Here is an 18162-nt window from a genome sequence, read left to right on the forward strand (position 1 = left end):
TCTTTTTTATCTATCACCTATTTGGAACACTGAACATGAAAATTTAAGAAAAAAATATTATAATGAAGTTAAACAGGAAAAGCTACATAACATTGCAGGAGGAAGTCTATACTACTGGAATCACTTAATAGGATCAGTTTTTCTTTGAAACGACCCTGCTCGTGTTGCCTAATCACTTGACAATACATAATTGTTCTAAGTTTGTAAATGTAACTCAACATGAAAGAAAATTATACATGGTTCATTGCTAACATTAAACTTTAGAATTAGAAACAACTGTACAACATCTTTTATCTACTTCAGGTAAACCAAACAACAGTTGTGTACACAAACAATTCTAGCTAAAGACAAAGGAACATTTTTTAAAATTTTTTAGTCATTCAGATAAGAAATTTTAGGAGCAATTGGACTAAAAAATAATGCAAGGAAATGACAAGTGCCTGTTAGGTAGTCATACTATAATGTACATTATACATGCACCCAGGCATAACTGGTGCATTTATTTCGTTAATCCGGTGTCCGGGCCGGCTTTCGTGTATCTCAACTAATCTGAAGGACTATTTTTCAATTAATCCGGTGACTACTCCGGATGACTACTAGTATACTCAGTGGGTCCGAGCCGGCTTTCGCGCATCTCAACTAATCTGAAGGACTATTTTTCAATTAATCCGGTGACTAATCCGGACGACTACTAGTATACTTGTACCCACTGAGTATGACAATCCACTTACTTCCGTGCCTCCTAGTGGATTCGAACTTGTGATCTTGGGGTGATAAACCCCTGAACTCACCCCAACTAGGACACCCGTGGTGGGTTCATAACTTGTGCATTTTATGCTTAACAATTTACCAAATAAATAAAATTATACAATTCCCACCAGCCGCGTTTAATAAGGCAATTATAAATTTCAGATTATTCATGGATTGGCTGGGGCCTGGGTGCCTATCTTTGAGTATTCCACACAAGCTGGTATATAAAGAGCAATGAGCTTCCACAACTTCAAACGCACCTTCAAATCTTTCACTCTTCTTCCTTTCTAACATCATCCATAATGGCTTTTTCTTCTTCAACAATTTCCACTCACTTGTTTCTCTTTTGTTGTCTCTTCTTCATAGCTTCTTCGACATCCCAAATTGCGCCTCGGCCGAAATGCATCATCCTTCCTGTCACAAAAGATCCATAAACTTTGCAATACATAACAGAAATCAAATAAAGGGTACCTCTTGTTCCTGTTAAACTAGCTGTTGATCTTGGTGGTCCTTTTCTATGGGTTGATTGTGATAAAGGCTACACCACCTCATCGTACCTTTCATCACGTTGTAACTCGGCCTCATGCTTACTTTCCAAGGCCGATAGTTGCTTGACTGAGTGTTACTCTCCCCCAAGGCCTAGTTGCACCAACAATACGTGCATGTTATTTCCCGAAAACCAATACGCTCCAATGGCAACAAGCGGAACCTAAGGTTCTGATGTCCTATCCGTCCAATCTGCCTTCACTGGGACACCTGTCACCATACCAAAATTCCTTTTTGTTTGTGGTGCTACATTTTTATTAGACAAACTTTCTAGTGGTGTCAGTGGCATGGCAGGGCTTGGAAGGACCAAAGTGTCAATAACTTCCCAATTTTTTTCTGCATTTAGCTTGAAAAGAAAGTTTGGAGTGTGCTTGAGTTCAACTTCATCATGGTGCTATATTTTTCGGAGAATTTGATTCTTCAACAACATCTCTTACACTCCACTTCTCATTAATCCAGTAAGTACTGCAGGGGTTTACGCTCTAGGTGAAGCTTCTACCGAGTACTTCATTGGTGTTAAATCTATTAACATCAACTAAAAACCTGTCAAACTTAATTCAACATTGTTGGCGATCAATGCCACTGTCGGTTATGGAGGAACCAAGATTAGCATTGTAGACAAGTACACAACATTGGAAAGTTCTATCTACCAAGTTGTAATCAATGCATTTGTAAAATAATTGAATGTGCCTAAAGTTGCATCTGTGGCACCATTCGGGGCATGTTTTAGTTCCAAGGACATTGGCACGTTGTATACAGGCCCGGATGTTCCAACAATCGATCTAGTATTGCAGAGCAAGGATGTGTACTGGAGAATTTATGGTGGAAACTCGATGGTACGTTTAAGCAACGATGTTTGGTGTTTAGGATTCGTGGATGGAGGAGTGAATTCTAGAACGACAATAGTCATTGGAGGATATCAAGTTGAGGAGAATCAGTTGGAGATCGGTTTTGCTGCTTCTAAGTTAGGATTCAGCCCGCTCTTGTTCCGTAAACAAATATGTGCCAACTACAACTTCCAAGCCAAATCATAAGTTAATATGTAACTATGAATGATAGTCACTTGTGTACGTACTTGCGGTTTTGTTTATTTACCTTCATGAATAAGAAATAAGTTAAGAAGGTGTATGTTAAGGTAAAAAAAATTATGAAAAGAACTCAAAATTTGGAAGGAACTCCCTGGCACTCTTGTAGGCTGTAGCAGGAGATAAAAAGCGAGTCTAAAAATATGTAAAATCATACACAATAAATTTCATCAAACATGCCTTCTAACGTCAAAGCTCTATCAATAGGAGATTTATCCTAGTAATATTTAACTCAACCACGTCAAAGAGTACTGACCACCAGTACGGGCCCCAAATTCGACAGATAAATAAGTTCAAAACTGTTCTCTTTTCCGCAGCAAAAATGTTATAGAGACGAGCTATTAGCGGAAATGAAGGAATTCTAGTCAAAGCTAAACTTCAATCTTCAATCGTTGGCCTTGAAGATGATATATATATATATATATAAATGAGAGGACATGCATATTATAATATTAGCATGCATCAAAATTCAAATTATGTTCATGCCCATGCACTTACACATTACTCTGTTTCAAAATGCTTGATGGAGCCAGAAAAGAGGACCTCTTGTTTTAAAATCTCACAATCTTCCAGTCAAATCTGTAACATTTAGAAAAATCATCAGTTGATGCATATGTTATTTCAAAAGCCAAGAACTTCAATTTGTTATTTATGTTCTCTTGCAAAAGAAATAAACAATGCCATTTGTAAAGAATGATGACTCAGCTACTGCTGACACATCAAATGACAGAAAGATGAGAAAGATGACAGCTGTAGAAAGTTAGTTAAAAGTTAGAGTAGTGGATCTATCTGATATATATAGAATCAGGTTGTTAGTGAGGAAAGGAGATCAAATAATGTACAAGACATATCAATACTTTCTCTGAAATATAAAAGCTATGTTTTCGTGGCTGTCTATCATGTATATTGCTAGTTTACCATTAATATTGTGCTTACTTACATGGTATCAGAGCTAAACCTTGATACTTCTTCATCTTTCGTATTGCTGTTGCGGTATTTTCTCGATTACTCTGTCACTGTCCGTACAGTTCTATATTTTTCTGTTGATTTGTGCTTGTTTCTGTTCATTACTCTATGTATTGGTTGTTTTGATGCACTCTATCTGTTTGATACAATCAATTACTTGTATTTTCACTCAATTCATCGTGAAATGTTGATCTCGCACCTGAATCACACATCTCTCTCGCATCTGGATTCTTAGATCTCTCACAATCTACTGAGTTGCTGTTGTGTGATTGTGTGATTTGTCTTCGTTACTCTCATAAATTCTCGATCTATTAGTCATATCTAGATTGTACTTCATCATGTCTGCATCACCTTCTTCCTATACATCCTCGGTTATAAGTTCTTTGGTTGCGATTGATGTAAATCATCCATATTATCTGCATCCTTCGGATAACCCAGGGATGACTTTGACAACTGTTACTCTCACTGAACACAACTATAATCAGTGGAGTCGCTCAATGGAGATTGCATTATCCTCTAAATTGAAGCTAGGGTTTGTGGATGGTTCATATACTATGCCACCTGCAAATTCCTCTCTGTTGGCTCATTGGAACATGTGTAACAATATGATTACATCCTGGATATTGAATTCAGTATCGGTTGATATTCGTAATAGTATTGTGTACATGAAAACTGCTCGTTTAATCTGGCAAGATCTTGCTACACGCTATGCACAGAGTAATGTGCCTCAGCTGTTTCATCTTCGCAAAGAGCTTTCTCAGTTATCACAAGGACCTATGTCTGTAGCTGCTTACTTTACAAAGTATCATACTCTCAGTGATGAATTGGAATGTCTCTCTGTTCGTCCTAAATGCAACTGTACAAAGTGTACCTGTAATGTCAATGATAGTTTGGAGAAATATGAACAATCTGTTCAATTGACACAGTTTTTGATGGGGCTCAATGAACATTACACTGCTGTCAGGGGTCAGATATTGATTATGACTCCTCTTCCAACTCTCAGTCAATGCTACAGCATGTTACTCCAGGAAGAGACTCAACGCAATTCTCCCTCTCATATTGTTGAGAAACTTGCCATGAATGTGAAAACCAGTCAATTCTCAAGGTTTTCTACTGCTAAAGGAACTTCATCTCCTAAGAAGCCTAATGCTGACATTAAGGATGTTCAATGTGAGTACTGTCAGTAATAAGGCCACTCTAAGGATCGTTGTTTTTGTCTTCATGGATACCCACGGTGGCACAAACTCTTTGGCAAACCAAAGCCCAAACCTAAGTTCCTTCAGCCTAAATCATCTCTGAATGCTTCCGCTAATGCAGTTTCAGTTGAGACTTCACCTATGATGTCAGACAATGCATCTGGTTCTACTGACTCTTTGAACTGTGGTCTTTCTACTTCTCAATATACTCAACTGTTAAGCATGCTTCAGGCTAATCTTCGTGAGAATTCTTCAGCTGATACTAGTCATACTTGGCCTTATCTTAGTTCAGCAAACAGTGCTCAGTTTTCAGGTATTATCACACATTTTGTTAGTCAAGTTTACACTCCATTCACTTTAACTCCCTCTCAGTGGATTTTAGATTCCGGGGCAACTGATCACATCACCCCATATGTTCATCTATTATCCTCTGTTCGTACTTGTTCTGCTAAGCTGTCATTGCCTAATGGTCAATCTGCTATAATTACTCATGTTGGCACTGTTCGTGTTACAGATACTATCACTCTTTTTAATGTTCTATGTGTTCCCACTTTTGCCTACAATTTACTCTCTATTCCTCAACTTGTTAGAAATTCTTCTAATCAAGTTTCATTTACTTCTACACAATGTTTTCTTCAGGACCATGTGTTGATGAAGGAACTAGAGATTGGTAGATTAAATGCTGGTCTTTACATATTGGACATGCCCACTGCGTCTTTGTCTTCACCCTTATATCTCTCAAATTGTAATAGTATTGTTGTAGTTTCTGCTGATTTGTGGCATGCTCGTATGGGTCATGTTCCACCTCATGTTCTTTCTCAGCTTCCAATCTCTTGTAAAAATACTCATGTAACAAATTGTGATAGTTGTTATATGGCAAAACAAACAAAGTTACAATTTTCTATTAGTACAAGTGTTACTACTTCTTTGTTTGAGTTAGTACATGCGGATCTATGGGGTCCGTATCATGTCAAAACTAGTGACAATTGCCAATATTTTCTTACTCTTGTGGATGATATGTCACGTATCACATGGATTTATTTGTTAAATGATAAATCTCTTGTTCCTACATTGTTCTCCAATTTTATTCATCTGGTTAAAAACCAATTTGCTAGCTCTATTAAAGTTGTGCGCACAGACAATGGAACAGAGTTTTTGAATAAATCGTTAGCAAGTATATTCAATGTCTTGGGTATTATTCATCAGACTAGCTGTGTATATACACCACAGCAGAATGGTCTTGTGGAACGGAAACACCGTCACATACTTAATACAGCTAGAGCGCTTCGATTTCATGCGGGATTGCCTATTCATTTTTGGGGGGATTGTATTCTCACTGCAGTCTACCTTATTAACAGGACTCCCACACCAGCTTTAAAGGGCAAAACCCCATATGAGGTTCTCTTTAACAAACCTCCGGATTTTGATTCTCTACGTGTGTTTGGATCCTTGTGTTATGCATCTACTTTGCCTGCAACTCGTGACAAGTTTGAAACACGTGCCAGCAAGTGTGTTTTTCTTGGGTATCCGTATGCTAAAAAGGGTTACCGTGTACTTGATCTTCACACTCGCCGAGTGTTTGTCTCTCGCCATGTGAAATTTGTGGAGCATATTCTTCCGTTTCGTGATATTCAGTCTACCACATTGCCACCATTGTTTACTGAATCATCATCTGCTCTCTATGATCCTTTAGCTCCTGCTACTGAGGATCCCTCTCCACCTGCAGACTCTTCTGGAAGTGCTCTCTTTTCACCTGTTCATGTTGAGGTTCCAGCTGTGACTCCAAGTCCTCCTCCTCCTCCTGTTGCTCGTCCTGTTAGAGTTAAGCACCTTCCCCGCAAACTTGCTGACTACACAGGTCTTCCCACTCATCTTACAAATACTGTTAGTGCTGATTTATATCCATTAGATCATTATGTTCAATATGAGCATCTCAAACCTTCTTATCAGACTTTTATTGCCAACATTACTACAATACCTGAGCCCAAATTTTATAAACAAGCTGTTACCCAAACTGAGTGGTGTACATCTATGAGTGTGGAATTAGCGGCTCTTGAAGCAAATCATACATGGGAAGTGGTACCTTATACTCCTGATAAACGAGTGGTGGATTGCAAATGGTTATATAAGGTGAAGTATCTTTCTAATGGAGAGGTTGATCGATATAAAGCTCGGTTAGTAGCTAAAGGTTTTACTCAGACGGAGGGGCTGGATTATTTTGATACGTTTGCCCCGGTAGCCAAGATGACTACTTTTCGTGTTATTCTTGCTCTTTCAGCTCAACTGCAGTGGTCCATTACTCAACTTGACGTGACTAATGTGTTTCTTCACGGGGACTTGGAGGAAGATGTTTATATGGAGTTACCTCCGGGTTATATACCTCCTGCTACAGTACTTGCTAAATATCCTAACCAAAAATTGGTTTGCAAATTGATCAAAAGCTTATATGGGTTAAAGCAGGCACCCAGGTGCTGGTTTGTCAAGCTTTCTGCTGCCTTGTTAAAATTTGGCTTTCATCAGGCTAGATGTGATCATAGTCTATTTGTGTTTGTGCAAGGACAGTCCATGGTGACTCTTCTTGTCTATGTTGACGACATGGTTCTTGCAGGCAATGATGTGAAGCTTATGCAGACTGTTAAAGATTTTCTGGCCAACAATTTCAAAATTAAGGATCTGGGAACCCTCAAGTACTTTCTTGGGATTCTGGCATTTATATTAACCAACGAAAATATACTTTAGACATTCTAAAAGATGTGCACTGTGAATCTTCCAAGCCCTCTGTTATTCCTATGGAACATAATTCAACTTTAGCTTTGGATGACTCGTTATTTATTGCAGATCCTACTGTATACAGGCGTCTTGTGGGTCGTCTGATTTACTTGACTATTACCCGTCCAGATATATCTTATTCTGTGCACTTCTTGTCGCAATTTCTGCAAGCACCACGGGCTAATCATATGCAGGCAGCCATGAAACTTGTAAAGTACTTGAAAGGCACCTGTGGCCAGGGTCTGTTCTTTCCTGCAGAACTAAAGCATACTCTTCAAGCTTTCTGTGATGCAGATTGGGGTGCTTGTCGTTTGACTCGTCAATCTATTACTGGCTATGGTATTAAACTTGGCAATGCTTTGGTCAGCTGGAAAAGTAAGAAACAGCATACCATTTCTCGGTCTTCTGCGGAAGCCGAGTATCGTTCTATGGCTGATTGTTGTTGTGAAGTGACTTGGCTCATGTCTCTCTTGTCTGAACTTCATATGCCTCTCTCAAAGCCTGCTGATTTGTTTTGTGACAACCAATCTGCGATCTATATTGCTACCAATCCTGTCTTTCACGAACGTACTAAACACATTGAGATGGATTGCCATCTCGTTCGTGAAAAGATTCAGAAAGGGGTTATTGTTCCTCATCACTTACCTAGTCTTCAACAGCCCGGTGATCTATTTACAAAAGCGTTACCATCATATCAGCTTCCCCCAGGGTCTGTTCTTTCCTGCAGAACTAAAGCATACTCTTCAAGCTTTCTGTGATGCAGATTGGGGTGCTTGTCGTTTGACTCGTCAATCTATTACTGGCTATGGTATTAAACTTGGCAATGCTTTGGTCAGCTGGAAAAGTAAGAAACAACATACCATTTCTCGGTCTTCTGCGGAAGCCGAGTATCGTTCTATGGCTGATTGTTGTTGTGAAGTGACTTGGCTTATGTCTCTCTTGTCTGAACTTCATATGCCTCTCTCAAAGCCTGCTGATTTGTTTTGTGACAACCAATCTGCGATCTATATTGCTACCAATCCTGTCTTTCACGAACGTACTAAACACATTGAGATGGATTGCCATCTCGTTCGTGAAAAGATTCAGAAAGGGGTTATTGTTCCTCATCACTTACCTAGTCTTCAACAGCCCGGTGATCTATTTACAAAAGCGTTACCATCATATCAGCTTCAGTTCTTATTGTCCAAGTTAGGCGTCTGTAATTTGTTTCAGCCTCCTCACTTGAGGGGGGATGTAAAGAATGATGACTCAGCTACTGCTGACACATCAAATGACAGAAAGATGACAGCTGTAGAAAGTTAGTTAAAAGTTAGAGTAGTGAGTCTATCTGATATATATAGAATCAGGTTGTTAGTGAGGAAAGGAGATCAAATAATGTACAAGACATATCAATACTTTCTCTGAAATATAAAAGCTATGTTTTCATGGCTGTCTATCATGTATATTGCTAGTTTACCATTAATATTGTGCTTACTTACACCATTTGTTCTCTCACAACACTTAAGCAAGAAAATCGAGAGAGCAGCAATGGACTACATGTTTTGGAATCAGAAAGCATTGAATCACACTTCAGTTCCAAGAACTGAAGTGGTGAAAGAGTTAAATATGTGCTCATATCTTCCTAAAAACAGTTCTTAACAAAACGCATAACTGCAAACGAAAACGATAATAGTTAGCGAGAACCTCATTAGCTGCCACTCACCAGCCATTTTATATGTCTTTCCCATTTGAATGCTAGCAAATAACAAATGATTATGGTAACAATGTAACATGTTTGCTACATAGTTAAGAGTTACCTAACATATGGTAGGAATTATTGTAGAATACAAAGATGTAACTTTTGGTGACAATGACCAACGTTGGTAACTAAGTTCCTTTGTTTTGTGGTAACTACAAAAATCTTTGAACTTGAAATTCCTTTCTCTAATTTAACGGGTTTTCTAATGTGTGCTCAAGAACACACAATAAGCACTAACTCCCATGAGTTTGGTGCATTTTGATTGGTACTCTAATCATAATTATTGATGGACCACCCTGCATTTACAACAACTTCACCAATAAAAATGCACCAAACTCATAAAATTTAGTGCTTATTGTGTGTCCTTGGACACACATTAGAAAGACCACTAATTTAAAATACAACAAATCATTTACAATCCAAGGAACCAAGGAACTTCAAGTTACCTAGTTGGGTTGCATTGAAATGAATAGGCCTTAATTAACTAACTAGAAAAGACATATATATTGATGGTAAGATTGAATAATAATTGTTAGAAAAATTTTATTTCATGATATTATATTGATGGTAAAATCGTGAAAGTGTATTTTTGGATTCCAAAATAATAAAATGAGCGTCTAAGTTTTAATAAATATATATTTTAGCTCTGATTTGATTAGTTTTTAATAATAATGAGAATGAAATTGAATAAAATACTAAATGAATATATAAAAAATGTTAGATTTAATATAACACATTTTAAATTATGACAGATGGATAATTTATTCAAACTTTTCAAGTACGAACAATATAATAACATATTGAAAAAGAATATTTGTATTAGTACAAGAGAATATTAATAATGTTTGATAATTAAAAAAGTCTCTTAAATAATTGTAATTTTAAATTTAAAAAAAAAATGATTTGTCTGTTTCCTTTTAAGGTGTTATAAGAAATGATAACACGAATATAAAAGTATCGAAGAGTCGTCTAGTTCGCGAAGTCGAAATACCTGAATTTTTTAGATTGTCAAAGTAGCAATGATTCAAGATTTGGATGATCTCAGAAATGGAAGATTTGCTTTTCTATAAATAGAAATGACAGTTTAGAAAAGTTAATAGCATGTTTATTATCCATTGTGTAAACTAGCAGTTAACTGAGATATAAAGTTAACACTGGTCCTCTAGTTAGAAGTAATAATTTAGATCAAAAATTCTTGTAACACTCTCGAGAAGAAGCTGAGCTCTTTAACTTCAAAGTGCTTAGAAATTTTGTAGCAAAACATCTTAATTTTTAATACAAAAATTAAGTGAGTTTTGAAGATCTGTATTCTTTATTTTCTGCAAGCTTGTATTCTGCATGAACACTTTTCTATACAAGATTTAATTTACTTTATTCAACCATTAACTTTCAAGAAAATCCTAAAATCAGAAAAATACATTCACCCCCCCTTGTGTGTGATTCATTACCTAACAAGTGACATCAGAGCAAAATATGAAAGTAAACAGATTCAAGATCTTAGAAGAATGAATACACAGAAAATCAGTAGCATCGAAATTCCTACCTTTGAAAAAGCTAACTATACTTTTGGAAAAAGAAAATAATGTTGTTTATCAGGATGGCCAATCCATTCTATATTCAGATCCTCAAGAATGGACCCTTCGTTCATATGGTAAGAGTTGAGGAATCTACAGATGGAGACATGGTCATACCAGCTCATTATGCTCCAAAAGATCTAGCTGAGTATTCTGATCCTGAAAAGGAGAAAGTTTCCCGGGATAGCAGCTTGCAAATGATATTGATTGAGTCACTTGACAATGTGAAGTACAACAATATTGTCAACTGTGACACTGCCAAACAGATATGGGAAAAGATTGAGCTACTATGTGAAGGAACTGAGGAGGTTAGATCTAATCAAAGAAGGATACTGATTTCACAGTATGAGGGTTTCATGGCTAAGCCTAAGGAAAGCATTACTGATGTGTTTGAAAGATTCAACAAGCTGATAAATGACTTGCCGCTTCATGACAAATACTATGAAGCTGAAGAGGTGAATCTAAAGTTCTTGCTTACTCTCCCTGACCATTTGGAACAGAAAATCTCAGTAATCAGGGAAGGAAGAGACTTGAGCAGAATAACTCTGGAAGTTCTATATGGGATTCTCAAAACATATGAACTAGAGATGATTCAAAGGCTATCGCTGAGGTCTGGTCAAGGACATGTTGTGGATGGCTCAAGTGCTTTAATTGTCAATTAAAGCCACACATTCAATAATGAACTAAGATCCCAAACTTCAGTTGCCTCAACAAGTGAGCAGAGAACAAATGATTCACACGAACAAGTCATATTAGAGTTGGAAAAGGATGAGTTTTACACTCTTGAAGAACTGGATGAGCTAGATCAGTCTATGGCCTATCTAGCTAGAAAATTCTCTAACATTAGAGTAAAGAAGCCAAGGTACTTCAGGAATAAATGACAATCCTTCAACAAAGACAACAACTAGAAAGAGAAAGGGAAGTACAATTCTGACAGCAAGAGTGGTTACAAAACTGGATATGTTGACAGATCTAATATAGGGTGCTTCAATTGTGATGAACTAGGCCACTTTGCTACAGAATGCAGGAAACCCAAGAAGGCAAAGAAAGACAAAGCTTATCTTGAACTGGAAGAAAAGTATGAAGCTCTTCTGAAAAAGCAACAGAGCAAAGCTTACATTACAGAGGGAAAGAGTTGGGATAATTCAGATAATGATGAAGATGAGGAAGTTGGAAACTATGCTCTGATGGCCTTGGAGCAAGGTGAATCATCCTCATCAAAAGGATAAACACCAATTCTTACCACTATTGATTTAAACGTGAATCAATACAAGGAAATTGTTGAAAAGATGAGCACAGAAATGTTTCACAATCACACAAGCATGGTTGCTGCTAATGAAGAAGTTAGCAGATTAACAAAGATAAATAAGAAGCTCGAGAGTGAGAAGCAAGGAACTGAATTGTTGCCGGTTGAGCTTCAAGCTTTAAAACAAGAAAATGCTTATCTCAAGAACAAGCTCAAGTGTGTAAATGAAATTGAAGCAGTTTTAAGGGAGAAGCTAGAAAAGAATGAAGTAAATATAAAATCTTTCAGAAATGCATCTGAACTGGTTAAACAGTATCATGAGAAGAATAAGCCATGTGCAAACATTGCTATTGGCCTTGACTATGAAGACATGAGTGACAAAAAGATGACTGTAGGTGACAAAGGGAAAGCAAGAAGACTGAGAATGCTGCAACCTTTTTGAAAGAGGTTAATGCACCTACATTCAAAGCATGTGTAGTCAACTTCAGTGAAGAAGAATTGATAATCAAGGAAGAAATTGCTGATGTAGATAAAGGAAAGAAAACTGAAGAATCAGTTCAGTCTTCAAAAACTGAAGAGAAGCTCATGAACAAACACAGTCCCAAGACTCCTGTTCAAGAAACCAAAGCTAACGATGCAAGAAAGAAAAAGAGAAATAGAAATGGAAAAATAGTGATAACAAAAGAAATAATTTTTCTTATGTTGCAAATACTCCTAGAAAGAAGTGTGAAAAATATGGCTCTTCAAATCATCTAACTAACCTTTGTAAAAAGGTTGTTAGCAAGCCAGCTGAAGGAGCTTGCAAATACAATGAAGCTAATTCTAATGATCCCTATTCATTCTGTGACAAATTTGACTGCATTCCTTACAACATGAAGGTAATGAAGAGTTGCCATAAACTGAGAGTATACCTTAAAGAATCAAGAAATGAGTCTACATCAGAAGGAAAACATGCACAACAATCACTGAATTATGTTTCTTCTAAAATTACTCATTTTACTTCTCCTGAAAAAGTTACCAAGAAGAAACTACCCAACACTGCTTGGGTTTCCAAACATACTTAAGACTCATTGTATGCAGGGCAAAGTGAAGAAAGTTATATGGATCATTGACAGTGGATGTTCCAGACATATGACAGGTGATAAGGCCCTGCTATCACAGTTTGAGGAGAAAGCTGGCCCATTGGTGACCTTTGGAGACAACAACAAAGGATTCATAATGGGATATGGCAAGATTGTTTCTGAAAATGTTGTCTTTGATGATGTAGCACTAGTAGCTGGTCTTGAGGTAAATCTTCTCAGTGTTAGCCAATTTGCAGACAAAGGCTTTGAAGTTTTATTCAATAAAGAAGAATGCACCTTTATCAGCAAGAAAACTGGTGAAATTGCTCTGAAAGGAGCAAGGCAAGGAAGCTTGTTTGTTGCAGACTTGGACTCAACAAATAAGGATGGTATTTGCTGCTTCTACACCAAGTCATCAGAAGAACAAAGCAAGCTATGGCATAAGAAGCCGTCTCACTTAAATTTCAAGGCAATTAACAACTTAGTCAAAAGGGAGTTAGTGAGAGTCACGCCCAAGCTGGAGTTTGCTCAAATTGAAGTCTGTGAAGCTTGTCAGAAATGAAAGATGAAAAGATCTAGTCACAAGTCAAAAATTTTGAATTCTATTAGTGTACCCTTGCAACTTATTCACATGGACTTGTTTGGGCCAGTAAATGTCTTATCAATTTCAAGGAACAGATATACACTTGTGATGGTGGATGATATCTCAAGATACACTTGGGTAGAGTTCATGTACTCTAAAGATGAAACTCCACATATCATAATTGAGCACATCAAGAAGATAAGAAAGCAGGCTGAAGGTTACAATTGTGTGAAAAGACTGAGAAGTGACAATGGAACAAAATTCAGAAATGTTACATTAAGTGAATTCTGCAAAGACAAAGGCATTGTTCAAGAATTCTCAGCTGCCAGGACACCTCAGCAAAATGGAGTAGTTGAGAGAAAGAACAGAATATTGGTTGAAGCTGCTAGAATAATTGTAATAACCCCAATTTTTGGAAAATTTTTGAAACCCTTATGAATAGTGTTTTTGCTGAATGAGAAAACTTTTCATGCCACACTAGGTAGGGGTTATTTTATGGATATTCTGAGATTTTATTGGCACTCTATATGGTATATAAGTGTATGTAAAGATCGTCAGAATCCAATTCCGAACACTTTGATTTTTCCCGGAAATCCACTAGATACGGAAAGAATTGAGTATAAGGTAATATGATAAAAAGGATTTAAATTAAAGGATTATAAGAGAGGATCATAAAAGGATTATAATGTATTGAGAAAGGTTAAGGAAACCCAAGTAATAAGATCCCGGGTATGATCCCTCAAACGATAAACGAAAACGAAAGTTAAGCGAACCGTATAACAGATCAGCGGTCATTAGGCAAACAATTAGGAAGTTAATCAAAGAGATTAGTGGGGATGAGGTCACCCAACCAATGAGAAGAGGACAAGGAGGGAAAGATGACATCATGGCATGACACAAGCATGACATGGGAAGGAAGGAGGTGTGGTTGAATGAGAACCACACAAAGTCCAAGGTTAAATAGGTAATTGACTAAAACAAAACAAAACCAAATCAACCAAGGCAAATAATTCATTCTCATCAAAACAAAAAGAAACCAAGGCATTGTTCTTCATTTGCTCTCGGCTTTTTCATCTTTAAAGGCAAGAAATTTCAAAAATTCAAGATCCAAGCTTCCTAAATTGGTGAGTTAATTCCCTAATCATCCTTATGCATAGTTAGGGCTATATCATGAGTTTAAGCCATCAATTCTTTCTCAATTTTCTTCATTAAATCAATGAAGAAGACAATGAATAGTGTTTTCAAGTTTTTTAACTTGAAATTTTTCTTGTTTTCCTTTAAGATCCAAGCTTCCCTAAGACTTCTCAAAGCTTCTTAAGGCTTCCTAGCTACTCCCACCACTTCAAGGAAGGTATATCATCTCCAAACCCTAGATTCCTATGTTTAATAAGATGATTTTGATTATTATGGTGATATTGTAGCTTAATGTTTGTGGTTTAGAGTTTGGGTTGAAGTGGTATTAAAATAGAATGGTAAATCTTGTTGTTGTGGTTAAAAGAATGTAGTATAGTTAAATTCAAGCTTAGGCATAAGTATGAATGTTAAAATTGAGTTGATTTGGGGCCATTGTAATGTAGTTTAGATGGAGGTTGATTGGGTTGTGAATTGGAGTTGAAATTGTGGTTGTTTGAATTGGTTTAAATTTGGGAAATCGCGTAAACATAGCCGCCGTAACGTCCGATTTTCTTTAGACTTTTTTGTGCATAACATTAGGACCCGAGAACCCCCTGCTAGATTATGACCATTGCCATGTCTAGATAGCTTGTGTTACGAGCTTCGTTTTGATATGTAGTTCGTTCGATTCCGATGCACGGTTTAGGAGAAACGACCGTTTCAAGTAACGGCGTTTCGCGAACGAAACTTTTCCCCTCGCCTTACTTTGAAACATAGGTTAAAGACCAAAAATGGTTAATTAATGTATGAAACATTTATGGTAAGTGTGTTAGGCAGTTGGTAAGACACTCGCGAAGGAATCGCCTTAAAACTCGTAAAGGTTAAATTATTAAAAAATGGTGGAGCCGAGGGTACCCGAGTGACTTAAGAGAATCAATAAGCGCAAAACAAGCGTTAGAGTCTAAGTTAGTTAAAGTATAGATTTACAAGTGACTTTGGTTTAATTCCAACTTACTTGTTGTTTATAGGTTACCAGACTCGTCCCGAGCCTTTTATCACCCCAAGTCGCTCAGGCAAGTTTTCTATCCGTTATACTGTTGTTGTGATGTATACACTTGTATATGCATTATCTTGTAATAGATGCATGACGGTTATATTAGCAAATTCTTGTGATATATTGTAGCATGTGATATGGTACATATGAATACCTGTTTCGTATTTTTTCCATATATATCTGTTGGTTCAGTTGATAATACCTATGCTAGAGGATAGCGGTAATCTGCATATACCCTTAGTATAGGGACCCAAAGGTGAAAACATTTTCTAAAACCGGGAGTCGAGGATCCCGAGTAGATTTTGTATATATGTATATATATATATATTTATATATATATATGGTTATAGTTTTCAAAACTATTAATCGAATAAGGTTTATTCGATAACTTTATTTTATTATTGAATATTATTTCGAATATTCATCCGAGGACTTATGACTCCTTTGTTTTATTATTGAATATTATTTCGAATATTCATCCGAGGACTTATGACTCCTTTATTTTATTATTGAATATTATTTCGAATATTCATCCGAGGACTTATGACTCCTTTATTTTATTATTGAATATTATTTCGAATATTCATTCGAGGGCTTATGACTCAGCTTATTATATTTATTGAATATTATTTGAATATTCATTTGAGGATCTATGACTCCGATTATTTGCTGAAATATATTCTTTATTTTATTAAAGAATAAGGTGTCAATAATCAAACTTATTTTCGATTATTCAAATAAAGATAGTACTTTCATATAAGTATATCTTTGGTTATTTAATATCCATTTCAATTATAAGTTTTAATACTTCTACTTCGATTATTTTTATAAGGATTATCTTAATGAGAATATTATTTAAATAATAATATTCAGACATTTTCTAAATATATTGGGACTGATTTACTTCATTAAATCAGCATTACTCCAAACACTCTTTAAAGTGTTTTCGAGTCTTCAAAATGATTTTTAAAAGTTAGAGCGGATCCCAAAAATCATTTTTATATTTAAGATCTTCCTTTTAAAAAGGGGATTTAAATACTCGCTCAAAACCTGAGGGATCCGGCTCTATGGTGTATTTTATATTCGCAACAAGGTTGCAGTTTTGGTAAATGAATTGATTACTTACCCAACATTCGGGAAGTAAGTCCATCTATTGAGTCGGCATAAGCAACATGGGCTCAGTGGGCGTCCATCATAGTGTGAGTGGCTCAGTGGGAGTCCATCAAATGCATAAGTGGCTGAGTGGCAGTCCAGCATAAGGTCCTATTGCGACCAGGGTGATGACCAGTGGGGAATTCGTCCATCTACTAGTAGAAAAGGTTACTTATTGGTATCTTTGCCTGATCAGCAAGATATCTGGTTTATGCCAAAATTCTTTTCCTTTCCAAAATTCATTGGATGTTTCAAACTCTGTTCATACTTTACATGACAGAGGTTTTCAGGAAATGTATAAAGAAGATGTATATGAGGATATATATATATATATATATATATATATATATATATATCAGAACTTAATGAAGGATATCATAACTTCATTTCCTTTAATAATATTTCAAAGATTTAATCTATTCAAATCTTGTCTTGTAGTCTCATCTATGTGATGAACTTTTGAAACTAATTATAACTTGAACGGTGGTAGTTCAAGTAGTATTTGGAAAAGATATAAGTATATTGAAGTATCTTGTAACTTCATCTTATAAACTTATATCTAGTAAATGATTATCTTATGCATGACAAAGATTTTCAGAAAAACGTTGAGACAAGGTTAGATATATGAGATCACCTTGCAACGATATTTTTATACAGTTATACACTGGAACTCTGTGTGTATTATACATGGAAGAGGACTTCCAAGATTTTGAAAAGTATATATGTATATATACTGAATATTTTGCGACTTCATCGCATTAAGATATCAACTTGGTTCATTTCTTTTGACCAAGACTTTCATGAGTACTATGAGAAGGCTCATATATTGTTAATCATTATACATATTATTTTGGTGGGCTTGCTGCTCACCCTTGCTTCCTTCTTTCATCACACAACAACAGATAGAAAAGATGAACATGACCAAGCTCCCGATTCGCAAGCGATTAGGAAACGTTCCACAGTTTCCTATAGGCGTTGATGTCGCTGTAGCTGAGGTAGGAACTACCAATAGGCTAGGCTTTCAACTTATGATGTACCAGACTTATGTATAATTATGAATTGTAATAATGGCAAAGAAATGTAAATGTATTCAGAAACCTGTTTAAGGTGTATTGGCATATAATTGTGCAATAAAGTGACTTGTGATTATTTTTGGATATTCATCTCTGAGACTATAACTTGTGGTGTGTGTGTTTATTGTGGGGTTACTGTACAGAGTAGTTGATTGTGTATTAAGATTGGGTGTTATTAAGGGAAATGGAACTCGTGACAACCCGGATCCCTGACCCCGGATTTGGGGGTGTTACAGAAGTGGTATCAGAGCCCAGC

The 18162-nt window shown here is 36.4% G+C and overlaps 1 pseudogene; it reads left to right on the forward strand.

Moving 5' to 3' along the window:
* The first annotated feature begins 1052 nt into the window (after positions 1 to 1052).
* LOC141661086 (putative aspartic proteinase GIP2) lies at positions 1053 to 2379 on the forward strand (annotated as a pseudogene).
* Positions 2380 to 18162: the final 15783 nt, after the last annotated feature.

Source organism: Apium graveolens, chromosome 5 (assembly GCF_009905375.1).
Source record: "Apium graveolens cultivar Ventura chromosome 5, ASM990537v1, whole genome shotgun sequence".
Taxonomy (NCBI): domain Eukaryota; kingdom Viridiplantae; phylum Streptophyta; class Magnoliopsida; order Apiales; family Apiaceae; genus Apium; species Apium graveolens.